The sequence below is a fragment of the Dreissena polymorpha genome, chromosome 5, assembly GCF_020536995.1.
Source record: "Dreissena polymorpha isolate Duluth1 chromosome 5, UMN_Dpol_1.0, whole genome shotgun sequence".
NCBI lineage: Eukaryota > Metazoa > Mollusca > Bivalvia > Myida > Dreissenidae > Dreissena > Dreissena polymorpha.
In genome coordinates, this window is record NC_068359.1 from 14,565,749 (window position 1) to 14,581,311 (window position 15,563).

Here is a 15,563-nt window from a genome sequence, read left to right on the forward strand (position 1 = left end):
TTTTTCTAATAATGGTAACTGTTTTACATCGCTAGATGATTGTGTACATGTATGTTCCCTATTTTAAAGCCAATTCTCTGATATTAAAAGTTTTATTTTAAATGTAACATTATTTTATGAAAGAGACCATTTTTTAGCATCTTATTATTTAAATGCATGTGTGCTTATAAAGTAGTATGCACGGCTTTGTTCAAATTGTATTTATTTCTGTTCTAGAATCTAGACTGGATTATAAACAAAAAATATTTTTAATGTATTAATTGAAAAAATTGCTCCCTTTTTAGCATAATTATGTTATATGTTATTTTTATTCGCTAATTTTTTTAAAGTTCTTTTTATGTTAGTAATTGCTGAGAACTCCTGTGTTAAGGATACTGAAATAGTAAGTCAACAATAAACTGTAGACAACACACAATGTATTGTTAATTACCAATTAATACTTTTGTTGTGATATTAACTTGTACAAGATTAGGTCCTTAAGCCTTGACGTTTTTATAAAACAACACATGGAATTTGAAACCTACTGAATTTGAATTTTAAGAAACAGATTCCTGTTCATAAATACAATATCATTGTTAAGTCTGTAAAATTAAAGATAACCACACAAGCAAATGGACGGTATTTTAACATTGTTAAGTGACAATGTATTTTGCTACAAAGGATTATAATTGATTGTGATTTTCAATATAGTCAACTCTTTATTAATACATTTTTTTGATTTGGTTATTGTTTTACTTCAGTGACTGTAGATTTTTTTTACTCCGTACATCATATTTGTGATGAATAAATGAACATGGAAAAAACATAAGTTTTTAGACTTAATGCAGCTGAGCTGCTTCTTTACATTGTCAACTTTCATATGGTTGAAATCAGGAAAGATCTGGGATCACAAAGGCACAGGCCGCCCACTAGGGGGGAGGTTGGAAAGCCTGATTTGTCGGGTGACAATTTATAACGATTTTAACTAGTTTGAACATTTTTTAGTCCAACACTTGTAAATAATAGTTTTCAGTCAATTTAATTAATTTGACATATGAACTTTTGCAAAAGTATTTAACAATTCAACAAAATTGCACATTTTTGTGTTTGAACTTACACTTCGGGAACTTAAAAGGAACATGGTTCAGGACCCTTATATTTTGCTGTTGCTTCTTTTTCAAAAGGGATTGAAATGTTGAATCCTTTATAGTCTAGTTGTTTGCCTGACTATGACATAAATTGTGTATTTAGTATCAATTTTTTAATTTCTCAACAATTTTGCAATAGACCTTTGCTTGGACTCTTTACATGCTTTTGAAATGCTAAACTTACTTTATTAAAAAAAATTGGAGACAATGCAGTTTGTGATTTTGGAATAAATCATCAAAAATGTTTGGCATTCTTTCAGAAAATTAAGCATTTCATTGTGTATGGATGCTTATTTGTTTCTGTATATTCTGTGAGCATAAGAAGCTTTCTGGCTGAATTTTTTATTTAAAGTGATCGTATTTTTGATAATTTTCATGGTATTTTTCAACAGTGCATGCATTGACAAATTTTATTTTTGGCCGATTTCTCAAGAAGTCCAGAAACTTAAAGTTTAGTGAAATAATCAGTTTTAATAAAACGATTGTGTATGCAGGTGTCAATATGACGTATAATTTATCAATACATATAAATACAAGAGTTTAAACATGATATAAAATATTGTTGAAAAAACAACAGCAACAGTTTATTCTAAGATCAATGTCTCATTGCAATTTTTCATAATAGTGTTTTCGAAGAGGCGTTATTGAAAACTGTGCTCATGCTTATTGCCTTTTTGTGACAAGGTAACAAGGCTGGGTTTACTTTTGTTTTCATCTCTTATAATCATGTTTATGTAATGACAAAGATAAACCATCAATCATAACTGGCTAATGACTTTGTTCTCAGTTTTCAATGACGCAGATATCCTATCATTTCTTTTATCAGACATGTGTTTTCAAATTAAAAAGTCATATAATTAGAAAATCCATAATGTAAAACTAATGTGTATACCCAAAGTTCATGCATTAAAATGTGAAATTTGATTTGTTTTGTTTAAGTTAGAAGTGTAAAACATTTCTTCACTCAATGTTGTCTGGGACTTCATGTTTGAGACGAGTTACATTTTGTGCAATATGTGTACATGAAAAGAGAGCTGTATTTACGTGTTGTTTTTCCTTTGCCCATAGGCTTGAATGCACATTGTTTTTGTGTGGTGTATGCCATGCATTAATATCACTATTTGTTGACATAATTTTTATGTATGAAAATGTGGTTGTTTAAGATGTACACTAGATCTAATTTGATGTTCTCATGAAAAACAGGGCTTTATGCATGTACGTAAAGGATCGTCCCACTTAGCCTGTGCTATCAGAATCAGCACATTATTTTTTGTGTGGTGTATTCAATGCGTTAATATCACTATATATTTGCACTATGTACAAACATGTGGTTGTTTAAGAAGAACACTAGATCTTACATGATTAGGCTTAAGGTTCATAATTGAAATAATTATGTTTTCTTGAAACTTTACTATTGTAATGTTCTTAACATAAACTGTTAGCATTTTTGCTATGGTTCTTTAAATGTGAATCTTAGTAAAAACAAAACAAGGGGCAGAATAGAGTTTATGAATATTCTGATCTATATTATACTTTTAATGCACCAAAATGTGCAGTCTGCACAGGCTTATCAGGGACGACACTTTCCAGTTTTATGGTTGTTTTAGTTTATAGGAAGTCTCTCTTTTAATGTCCCCCACTATAGTAGTGGGGGACATATTGTTTTTTCCCTGTCTGTTGGTTGGTCTGTTGGTTGGTTTGCGCCAACTTTAACATTTTGCACTAACTTTTGCTATATTAAATATAGCAACTTGATATTTGGCATGCATGTGTATCTTATGGAGCTGCACATTTTGAGTGGTGAAAGGTCAAGGTCATCCTTCAAGGTCAGAGGTCAAATATATGTGACCAAAATCGCTCATTTTATGAATACTTTTGCAATATTGAAGATAGCAACTTGATATTTGGCATGCATGTGTATCTCATGGAGCTGCACATTTTGAGTGGTGAAAGGTCAAGGTCATCCTTCAAGGTCAGAGGTCAAATATATGTGGCCCAAATCGCTTATTTTATGAATACTTTTGCAATATTGAAGATAGCAACTTGATATTTGGCATGCATGTATAACTTATGAGGCTGCACATTTTAAGTGGTGAAAGGTCAAGGTCAAGGTCATCCTTCAAGGTCAGAGGTCAAATATATGTGGCCCAAATCGCTTATTTTATGATTACTTTTGCAATATTGAAGATAGCAACTTGATATTTGGCATGCATGTGTATCTCATGGAGCTGCACATTTTGAGTGATGAAAGGTCAAGGTCATCCTTCTAGGTCAAATATTTGGGTCAAAATTGCTCATGTAATGTAACTTCTGCAATATTGGAGCTAGCAATTTTATATTTGACATGCATGTGTATCTCATGGAGCTGCACATTTTGAGTGGTGAAGGGTCAAGGTCATCCTTCAAGGTCAAACGTCATATAGGGGGACATTGTGTTTCACAAACACATCTTGTTTTTAGAGAAAATTTAGTTACGGCAGACGGTATCTTCACGATTAGCCTGTGCTACACATGTTCATACAGTCCAGTTTTCCCAGTACAAGGCTCTAATGGCCAACTCAATAACTGTGATAATTCCAGGAAAAACTTTATGGCTCCAGTTTAATTTGCTGCTCCCAATCATTGTTCCTTTTGTACTTCTTCACTGTGTGATTTGCAAATGTTGCTTCTGATGTCATGTTTTCTTTTAAGCACTGCCTGATAAGAAATTAAGAAATACAGAGATTTTCACAATGCTTATATCATTTTTAAAGATTTGTAAAATTATAAGCATTTGGAAATGCAGTTTGTTTTAATAGTATTTTAGTTATTTCAAGTCAGTAGATTTTTCTTTTCTGGGAAATAATTACAAAGCCGTCGTAATAAAAAATGTGTGTTATATTCAGAGTTTCTTTTAGACAAGCATGTCAAATAAAATACCTGATGTATTGTGGCAGTAGTAAAGCTGCTATTTTGATTTAAAAGCAAAGCATGTTGCTGAGAAATTGTGACTGAGAAATTTGTGCTATAAATTATAAACATCTGCCTAATGTAAACTAATAGGTGGTGTAGAAATCAATTGTGATCACTGATCAATTGTATAATTATCAAAACAAACTGATTTGTGACATTTGTCAATAAATTATTTGTACATAACCTGTAGTGTGATTTTATCAATGCATGATTACAATGTGTCTCAAAATTTTGAATATTTTGGGCAGGTGTATATATGTATTGCATGTGAGATTGTATGCGTAAATGATGTGATGAAAATGTGATTTTTGCCTGAAAAGTGTGTACAAATGAATTGCAAAGGTGTTGAAAAATATATGCTTTTAATCTCTCTTATTTATTCGTGAAATGATTAAGTATCATATGCACTGAATAACAAATAAAAATTGCATACACAAATCTGAACAGCTATTAATAAATGAATACATTTTTGAAATCTTAGACATGTATTTTTTACCTTTTTTAGATTGACAGTGTATATTTTCTGAATTCTACTTTCAAAATGTGAGGTTTATCATGGGTTCAGAATACAAAATCGCTAATATATCTATATATATATTATATGAGCCTATGCTGTGGGAAAACTGGGTTTAATGCATGTGCATAAAGTATTATAGTCCCAAATAAGCTTGTGAACTCAGCACAGGCTTATCAGAGTCCACATTTTACCCCTGGACTGCATTGGCGTTAAAGGGATACTTCTTTTAGCAAAACAAATCCATTAAAGTGGAATGTTTTGTCCCTGATAAGCATGTGCGGACTTCATAGGTCAATCTGTGATGACACGTTACACACATGCATTAACCCTTTCCCACTAAGAAGCAAAGTGAAAATGGCTATGTGCAAACAGCATAAAACCAAAACAGCCTGTGAGTAACTCGCAGTCTGTTCAGGTTTTATGCTTCTTGCTGATCATCAGTATCTAAGGGTTGGAAATGAAGCCTTTAAAACTTTAATTTAGTAAAAAAAAGGTCTTACATTAAATTAAATTTTCTAAGGGAAAACAAATGTGAAAAATACGTTTCTAAGTGGTAAAGGGTAAATTCTGTTTTCCTGGAGCTTATAAAAAGAATTGAACTATACATTTGATGATGCCTTCATCCATTCTATCAGGATTATTTCTTGTATATGATACTTAAACATTTCCTAGGTGTGGTTCGTAGCTCTGTTGTAAACACAAAGACGCCAGACACGTTGATCGTATGACTTACCGAAATGTTGTATTGATAACCTCTTTGTGTAGAGTTTTCATGTCATTTGTCTGTTTGAAAACATTTTTGTATTACAAATTTATATGAATAAGGTTGTCTTACTGTTTTTTGTATTATTAAAATTCAAATGGGTTTCTATTCTGAAAGTTAGTTGGCTAGCAAGTTTAGCAAAACAGAGTTATTCAAATGTGATCTACGTCATGCAAAAATGGGTCTTATGGCCATTTGCGGCCAGCGTAGCATCAGACCTACCTGTCCATCAGCACATTCTGTCTTGGAGCTTCCCTGTTTGCTAATGTGACAACAAAACCTAGGATGACTTAAGTGGAGTGCTTAGCCCCTGACCAGACTGTGTGGATTTACAGGCTGTTCTATAGCTATGTTGGCTGCATACGGCATGGTACCCAGTTTGCTTGATGCAGCTCATTTATCAATGTTCAGCACAGGTATTCTTGTAAATACAATTGGGCTGTGCTCTGTCTAAAGGGGTTTTAATGCATGTGCGTTAAGTGTCGACCCAGATTAGCCTGTGCAGTCAGCTCAGTGCAGTCAGCTCAGTGCAGTCAGCTCAGTGCAGTCAGCTCAGTGCAGTCAGCTCAGTGCAGTCAGCTCAGTGCAGTCAGCTCAGCGCAGTCAGCTCAGTGCAGTCAGCTCAGTGCAGTCAGCTCAGGGCAGTCAGCTCAGGCTAATCAGGGACAACACTCTCTGCCTGAACTGGAATTTTGCTAAGAAGAGACTTTTTATTTATGCGAAATACCATAAATGCACAAAGTGTAGTTTCAGACTGCACAGGCTAATCTGGAACACCACTTTACGCACATTCATTAAACCCCCCTTTTCATGGAGTGAGATTCATTTATAATAAATCTTTTTTCAAGAAATCTTTCAATTCCTGTCCTATTGAAAGTTTATTCAGTGTGAATTTCTATACATTTTTATATTATCACCAAAATGCACTCTTTTTTTAGTTTTTCTTTAACAATATATAAAGTGACAAAGGAAATTTTAATTATTTAGACATTTTTAAAAGATATAACTGACAACACATGTGCTATTTTAACAAAATATTTTGTATCATGTAATTGTTTTTTCAAATTTGAGTGTTACATGTCAATGTACAATTATGGTATCTGCTCTAAGATGAAAAAAACAATTCTTATTTGCCAAGTTGTAGACAAACATTTCACATTCTTCACACCATTTTTAAAACTTAAAGAAATCTCCGTATTTGTTGTTGTATATTACAAAAAAGTATAATATTCAAATTTCTGTCCATTCTTAGGCTATAATTTTACTGCCAAACAAGCTGTTGTTGTTTTATTAATCTGAGGAATAAAATAATAAAACAGGAACAATGGAAAGCACCATTTTAAGCTGTTTTATTCACATCGGCAATTGCTTCATATATATTTACCAGGCTATTCATTTAAGCAAAAATTCATCCAGAACATAATGCATGTTGTTTTTAGCTCACCTGAGCACAAAATGCTCATGGTGAGCTTTTGTGATCGCCTTTTGTCCGTCGTGAGTTGTCCATTGTGCGACGTCAACATTTGCCTTGTTCACTCTCTAGAGGACACATTTATTGTCCAATCTTCATGAAAATTTGGTCAGAAGATTGGTTTTAATGAATTGCTTTATATGGCTATAGTAAAATCTTGTTAACACTCTAGAGGCCACATTTATTGTCCGATCTTCATGAAACTTGGTTAGAAGATTCATCCCAATGATATCTTGGACGAGTTCGAAAATGATGCCGGTTGGTTGAAAAACATGGCCGCCAGGGGACAGGGCATTTTTTCTTATATGGCTATAGTAAAACCTTGTATACACTCTAGAGGCCACATTTATTTTCAGATCTTCATAAAATTTGGTCAGAAGATTGGTTTAAATGATATCTTGGATGAGTTCCAAAATGGTTAAGTTGCTTGAAAAACATGGCTGCCAAGGGGCGGGGCATTTTTCCGTATATGGCTATATATGGCTATAGTAAAATCTTGTTAACACTCTAGAGGCCACATTTATTGTCTGATCTTCATGAAACTTGGTCTGAAGATTTATCCTAATAAGATCTTGGACGAGTTCGAAAATGATGCCGGTTGGTTGAAAAACATGGCTGCCAGGGGGCGGGGCATTTTTCCTTATATTGCTATAGTAAAACCTTGTTAACACTGTAGAGGCCACTTTAATTATCCAATCTTGATGAAATATTGTCAGAAGATTTGTCTTAATGATATCTTGGATGAGTTTGAAAATGGTTACCTTTGCTTGAATAACATGGCCACCAAAGGGTGGGGCATTTTTCCTTATATGGCTTTATAAGGCTATAGTAAAATCTTGTTAACACTCTAGAGGCCACATTTATTGTCTGATCTTCATGAAACTCGGTCAGAAGATTCATCCCAATAATATCTTGGACGAGTTCAAAAATGATGCCGGTTGGTTGAAAAAGATGGCTGTCAGGGGTCAACCAACATGGCTGTCAGGGGGCGGGGCATTTTTCCTTATATGGCTATAGTAAAACCTTGTTAACACTCTAGAGGCCACATTTATTTTCCGATCTTCGTGAAATTTGGTCATAAGATTTGTCCCAATAATATCTTGTTATCTCAGTTGAGCGACTTTGGGCCTTTCAGGCCCTCTTGTTGTTTATAGAATCATCAGCCAGAGTAAATTGTTAAGTAATATTTTAGCTTATATTTTACCACATCCTTAACATTTTACAACACATCATTTTACAGCTCTTAACTGCTGCCTTTGACCCACATTTTGTTCTTACATTTTTATCATATTTTAAGGTATTCCTTTACTATTCAGCAATGGAAATGAAACTATTTCCCTGACTTGTCATGTTTTTATGTGGTTATACTATATATTATATACCTGTATGTGTTTAAATTTGTATGGTGACTGTCGACAGAGACAAATAAACCAAGGTAATTAAATGTTCATGCCTGTTATGTTTTTTCTTACTCCTTGTGCAGCAATTTTGTTTACAAACATTGGTCTTTAAACGACATTGAACAAACTTACTGCGGAACTTAAGATTTCAGAAAAACCCTTCAAATCTTGGAGAGAGTTGTGTTCTGCGCAAAAACTGGGATTTATGCATGGGAATATAGTCTTGGAAAAGCCTGTGACTTATCAGGGACAATACTTTTCACTTTTTAGCTCACCTGAGCACAACATGCTCATGGTGAGCTTTTGTGATAGCCTTTTGTCCGTTGTGCGTCATCCGTCGTGCGTCGTCAACATTTTGCCTTGTGAACACTCTAAGAGGCCACATTTATTTTCTTTTTATTTTATTTTTTTATTTTATTTTATTTTTTATTTTCTTATTTTCATGGAACTTGATCAGAACATTTGTCCCATTGATACCTCGACTGAGTTTGAAACTGGGTCATGCTGGGTTAAAAACTAGGTCACTAGGTCAAAAAATGAAAAACCTTGTGAACACTGTAGAAGTCGCATTTGATGTCCAATCTTCATGTTACTTTGTCAAAATGTTTGTCTAAATGATATGTTGGTTGAGTTCAAAAATGGTTCAGGTCCGTTGAAAAACATGGCCGCCAGGGGGCGGGGCAGTATTCCCTATATGGCTATAGAGAAACCCTGTGAACACTCTAGAAGTCACAATTTTTGCCCAATCATCATGACACTTGGTCCAAACATTGGTTTCATTGATATCTCGGACGATTTCGAAAATGGTTTAGATCGGTGAAAAAACATGGCCGCCAGGGGGCGGGAAGTTTTCCTTAAATGGCTATAGTAAAACCTTGTTAACACTCTAGAGGCCACATTTATTGTCCAATCTTCATGAAATTTGGTCAGAAGATTGGTCTCAATGATATCTTGGATGAGTTTGAAAATGGTTACGTTTGCTTGAAAAACATGGCTGCCAAGGGGCGGAGATTTTTTCCTTATATGGCTATGTATGGCTATAGTAAGACTTTGTGAACACTCTAGAGGCCACATTTATTGTCCAATCTTCATTAATTTGGCCAGAAGATTGGTCTCAATGATATCTTGGATGACTACGAAAATGGTCACGTTTGCTTGTAAAACATGGCTGCCAAGGGGCGGGGCATTTTTCCTTATATGGCTATAGTAAAACCTTGTTAAAATTCTAGAGGCCACATTTACTGTCGGATCATAATGAAACTTGGTCAGATGATTTGTCCCAATGATATCTTGGATGAGTTAGAAAATGGTTCCGGTTGGTGGAAAAACATGTCCGCCAAGGGGGTGTGACATTTTTCCTTATGGTCATAATACACCAAATAGTTTCCCTATATAATTCAATGTAAAAGCGACAACTTTGAGCGAAAATAAATGCAACATTTTGCACATAGAGACCCCCATAACCATACCTTTTCTTAAAGGCCATTCTAAGCGGAATCGATTTATGCAATAAAAAAGATATGTCATGTACAAAGCAAGAAAGAACTTGACACAAATCAAAATCGACTGTTTTTGCAGCTTTTTTTTTTGGCCGTTTCTTAGTGAAATGTAACCTTTTCTACTGCAATGGTTTACTTTAGTCTTCAAGTGTATCATATTTCAGGGATTCAGTTGTGAACACCTATTCATGCCCTACCATTATCTCCGCAAGATAACACCCGAATAATGGTAAAAAGTGTAAAACATGCCTTCCTGTCAACTATGATATTTTTTTAGAGAGTACAGCCCTACATGAAGCGATCATTTAGTGTATTGTAACCTATAAGACAACGTTTACTGTTAACATCGCGAAAAATAAGCACTTCTCAATACTTATAAACCTATTGTCTATGTGCAGGCCAATTTTCAGACCGATCTTTCACGTATAAATGCTTGAAAATGCATTTTATTATAACGCCTGATAAGCCATGTGGCTTTCACGTTCGGAGCTTTGATTTATAACGGGCGTTCAGGCGCAAAACGATTACCCTAAATAATTACAATCGGTCAAAATACTGGAATATTGTTACAAGCTATGTAGAAAAAGAAGTAAACAACTATTAAAACGTGTTCATGAGCTCTTTCAGCACAAATTGTTGCGATTTGAGATGCTCAAGACGAGTTTTTGTACGTTTTTTTTCGTATTTTTCTCTGAAAACGTATTTTTTTCTTAAAAACTCATGATGCTCCTTAAATTCGCGAAACAAACGCATTTATTCCGTGAAATTTGCCAAAACGCGTCATATCCCACTAAAAAATGATGATTTTCTGTAAATACAGCTCCTTTGTGACTAGGCCTGGTTTTGCGTTTAAGTCATAATACACCAAATAGTTTCCCTATATAATTCAATGTAAAAGCGACAACTTTGAGCGAAAATAAATGCAACATTTTGCACATAGAGACCCCCATAACCATACCTTTTCTTAAAGGCCATTCTAAGCGGAATGGATTTATGCAATAAAAAAGATATGTCATGTACAAAGCAAGAAAGAACTTGACACAAATCAAAATCGACTGTTTTTGCAGCTTTTTTTTTCGGCCGTTTCTTAGTGAAATGTAACCTTTTCTACTGCAATGGTTTACTTTAGTCTTCAAGTGTATTATTAAATTAGTATTATATTTCAGGGATTCAGTTGTGAACACCTATTCATGCCCTACCATTATCTCCGCAAGATAACACCCGAATAATGGTAAAAAGTGTAAAACATGCCTTCCTGTCAACTATGATATGTTTTTAGAGAGTACAGCCCTACATGAAGCGATCATTTAGTGTATTGTAACCTTATATAGCTATAGTTAAACCTTGTTAACACTCTAGAAGCCATATTTATTGTACGATCATCATGAAAATTTGTCAGAAGATTTGTCCCAATGATATTTTGTACAAGTTTGAAAGTGGTTCAAGTTGCTTGAAAAACATGGCCGTCATGAAAGTTGGTAAGAACATAATATTATTGTTCTTATGCCATCTTGGGCTGCGCTGAACAGGTCAGTTCCTTTGAATCTCAGGTGAGCGACTTTGGGCCTTTTAGGCCCTCATCTTTACTTTTGTTAAATTTTTGAATGATGCTCACTTTACAACCTTATTGGTTAAAATGTGGTTGGCATTTATTTCGATTAAAATTTAGTTTTTATCTTGACTTAACTCACCACAAAATTTCTTATAGGAGCTGTAATTAGGTCATCCCTCTTAGAAATTTCGCAGTGAATAAAGTAAAGATGTAGTACGTATATTAATACGAAATAAATGCTAGTAACTTTCTTGCTGCTATGGCTTAAATGTGAGAGGCATTTAAAAGATTATACAGGTAATAAAGGGTATAAAATGGCGAAAAATACCTGCCTCGGCATGGATATCGCCATCTTGACTATCATGAGATTACCTCCTCTGACACTATACATACTATTATAACTCGATTGAAACAAGTATTGGTACACAAAACACATCAATGGTTGTATGCACTGATGAGACGACTGAATCCAACATTGCAGATATACAAATTACAACTATGGGCTGTAAAAATGCTGATGGCATTTAACAGAGAGGTACATGTACTTCCATTTATTTTAACTACGCTCTAAGAAAATGGGGCTTTATGCGTAGAGTCATACCAGATCCTTAGCAGTTGGCACAGGCTGGTCAGGGAAGACACTTGCCGCATAAACTGGCTTTGTGTATAGGAGGTGTCCTTGAAACAAAACTTTCCATAAAAGCCAAAGAGTCGTCCTTCATAAGCATGTTGTGGACTGCGGCTTATTTATTCTAAGCAGAAGGTAACATTTGCTGGGTTTAATACTTGCCATTCCAAAATTGTATCAAGTCTCAAGGTCTTCATTTCAAACCTTTTTGCACATGTACGTATGTCATCTAAGTATACATTAAGTGTTCTGCAGAGGTATCAAAGTTTGTTGGACAATTGAATTACAGCTCATGAAAACTTGGGGACATTTCTACAATTTTAGAGAAACAAAGTCTGTTGTTGTGTGTTGTTCTAACACTTTACAGCTAAAATCTTAGAAAAACCTCATTAACCCTTTGCATTCTGGGAAATTTGTCGTCTGCTAAAATGTTGTCTGCTGAATTTCCAAAATAAGCATTTTCTTTGATTTTTTTTAAACAAAGAATACTATCAGAAAAGCAAACAGTTTGGATCCTGATGAGACGCCACGTTCTGTGGCGTCTCATCTGGATCCAAACTGTTTGCAAAGGCTTTCAAAATTCGGTTCCAGCGCTGGAAGGGTTAACACTATAAAGGCCACAATATAAATCAAAGCATGATGAAACTTGGTCAAAATGTTAATATTAACTATGTCTAGACCAAGTTTGAAATTTGGTTAGGTGCATTTAACCCCTTTTGAGGCAACATTTTTTTATCTTGATGGAACTTTGTAAGAATGGTTTTGTTGACAATATCTAGACCTATTCAAATCTGGGTCATGGGCGTCCAAAAGAAGGTTACTATGTCAAATCTAAAAACACACTCTTGAGGCCACAGTTCATTTAATTTTGATGAAACTTGGGCAGAATGTTGATGTTGACAATATACAGGCTGCTTGTGTATCTGGTTGAAAAACTTGTGTTATTTTTATTGCCTTGGCTATAGTTTTCATTGAATGTGTACTCAACTTGGTCAGAAGTTTCCTCTTGCTAATATAAAAGCCGAGTTGGAATCTGGGCCATGTATATCAAAAGATGTCAGGACATAAAATTGGGTTTCCATGGTCAATAATTCATACACATTTGAATTTTCACGAGGGCCAATTTTCGTTGTTTTATTTGACAACTCAATCATTCATACATTTTTTTGACAATCCAGACAATCTTTCAAAGTAATTTGACAATTCAGACATTTGTTCCAACATAATTTTTACGTCCTGGACAGTTGTTCCTACAAAAAGATGCACAGCTTAACACATAGTCTGCCTACAAAAGAACAACATATAAGTGAAAACAGATTGTTGCACTCTTAGCAAGCGCGAGCTGGTGGACAAACTGATGAGGAAGAAGACTGTGAACAATCAACTTAAAATAAACATAATGTAGGAGAAGTATGTGGCTGTGAGCATGTTGATGGTGGAGTTCCTGTAAAGTGTTGGCAGCCAATATCTTCTGGTGCATTGGGTTGTGTTGTGGATAATTATTTTTTACTTTTATAAATACAGCTGTATCTATAACCCTTTCCCCAGTAAGAAGCAATGTGAAATTGGCTTTTGTAAACAGCATAAAACCAGAACAGCCTGCAAGTATACCCACACACAAATTTGTAAACTCCAAGAGAAATTTGAACTTGTGAACTTTGTAATGGTGACCTTTCATGCTAAACTCTAGTTATACCCACAAACCAATGTGTAAACTCCAAGAGAAATTAGGGAAATTTGACCATGTGAACTTTGTAGAAGAGACACTTTCATGCTAAACTCTAATCATATCCACACACCAATTTGTAAACTTTAAGGGAAATTTGACATTGTTAATTTGAAAATGGTGAAACTTTCATACTAAACTTTAATTATACCCACACACCAGTTTGTAAACTCCAAGGGAAATTTGACCTTGTGAACTTTGTAAAAGAGACACTTTCATGCTAAACTCTAATCATATTCACACACCAATTTGTAAACTTTAAGGGAAATTTGACCTTGTGAATTTGATAATGGTGAAACTTTTATACTAAACTTTAATTATACCCACACACCAATATGTAAACTCCAAGGGAAATTTGACCTTGTGAACTTTGTAAAAGAGACACTTTCATGCTAAACTCTAATCATATCCACACACCAATTTTTAAACTTTAAGGGAAATTTGACATTGTGAACTTTGTAATGGTGACACTTTCATGCTAAACTCTAGTTATACCCACACACCAATTTGTAAACTCCAGGGGAAATTTTTACCATGTAAACTTTGCAATGGTGACACTTTCATGCTAAACTCTAGTAATACCAACACACCATTATGTAAACTCGAAGGGAAATTTGACCTTGTGAACTTTGCAATGGTGACACTCATGCTAAACTCTAGTTATACCCACACATCAATTTGTAACCTTCAAGGCAAATTTGACCTTGTGAATTTGTTAAGGTGACACTTCCATGCTAAACTCTAATTATACCTACACACCAATTTGTAAACTCCAAGGAAAATTTGACCGGGTGAACTTTATAATGGTGACACTTTCATGCTAAACTCTAATTATACCCATACACCAATTTGTAAACTCCAAGGGAAATTTGACCATGTAAACTTTGTAATGGTGACACTTTCATGCTAAACTATAGTTATACCCACACACACCAATATGTAAACTCCAAGGGAAATTTGACCTTGTAAACTTTGCAATGGTGACACTTTCATGCTAAGCTCTAGTTACACCCACACATCAATTTGTAACCTTCAAGGCAAATTTGACCTTGTGAATTTGTTAAGGTGAAACTTTCATGCTAAACTATAATTATATCTACACACCAATTTGTAACCTCCAAGGGAAATTTGACCTGGTGAACTTGATAATGGTGACACTTTCATGCTCAACTCTAATTATACCCACACACCAATTTGTAACCTCCAAGGGAAATTGGATCTTGTGAACTTTTTAATGGTGACACTTCCATGCTAAACGTTAATTATACCCACACACCAATTTGTTAACTCAAAGGGAAATTTGACCTTGTGAACTTTGTAAAAGTGACACTTTCATGCTACACTCTAATCATATCCACACACCAATTTGTAAACTATAAGGGAAATTTGACATTGTGAATTTTATAATGGTGAAACTTTCATACTAAACTTTAATACCCACACACCAGTTTGTAAACTCCAAGGGAAATTTGACCTTGTGAACTTTGTAGAAGAGACACTTTCATGCTAAACTCTAATCATATCCACACACCAATTTGTAAACTTTAAGGGAAATTTGACCTTGTGAACTTTGTAATGGTGACACTTTCATGCTATACTCTAGTTATACCAACACACCAATATGTAAACTCCAAGGGAAATTTGACCTTGTGATGTTTGCAATGGTGACACTCATGCTAAACTCTAGTTATACCCACACATCAATTTGTAACCTTAAAGGCAAATTTGACATTGTGAATTTGTTAAGGTGACACTTTCATGCTAAACTCTAATTATACCTACACACCAATTTGTAACCTCCAAGGAAAATTTGACCGGGTGAACTTTATAATGGTGACACTTTCATGCTAAACTCTAATTATACCCGCACACCAATTTGTAAACTCCAAGGGAAATTTGACTATGTAAACTTTGTAATGGTGACACTT

General features: G+C 34.6%; 1 long non-coding RNA gene across 1 annotated transcript; it reads left to right on the forward strand.

Annotated features, from left to right (window-relative positions):
• The first annotated feature begins 16 nt into the window (after positions 1–16).
• Positions 17–8,278, forward strand: LOC127881271 (uncharacterized). Its single transcript, XR_008049991.1, has 2 exons — positions 17–3,080; positions 3,233–8,278. It is a non-coding gene; the product is annotated as an uncharacterized LOC127881271 (long non-coding RNA).
• The last annotated feature ends 7,285 nt before the right edge of the window (positions 8,279–15,563 follow it).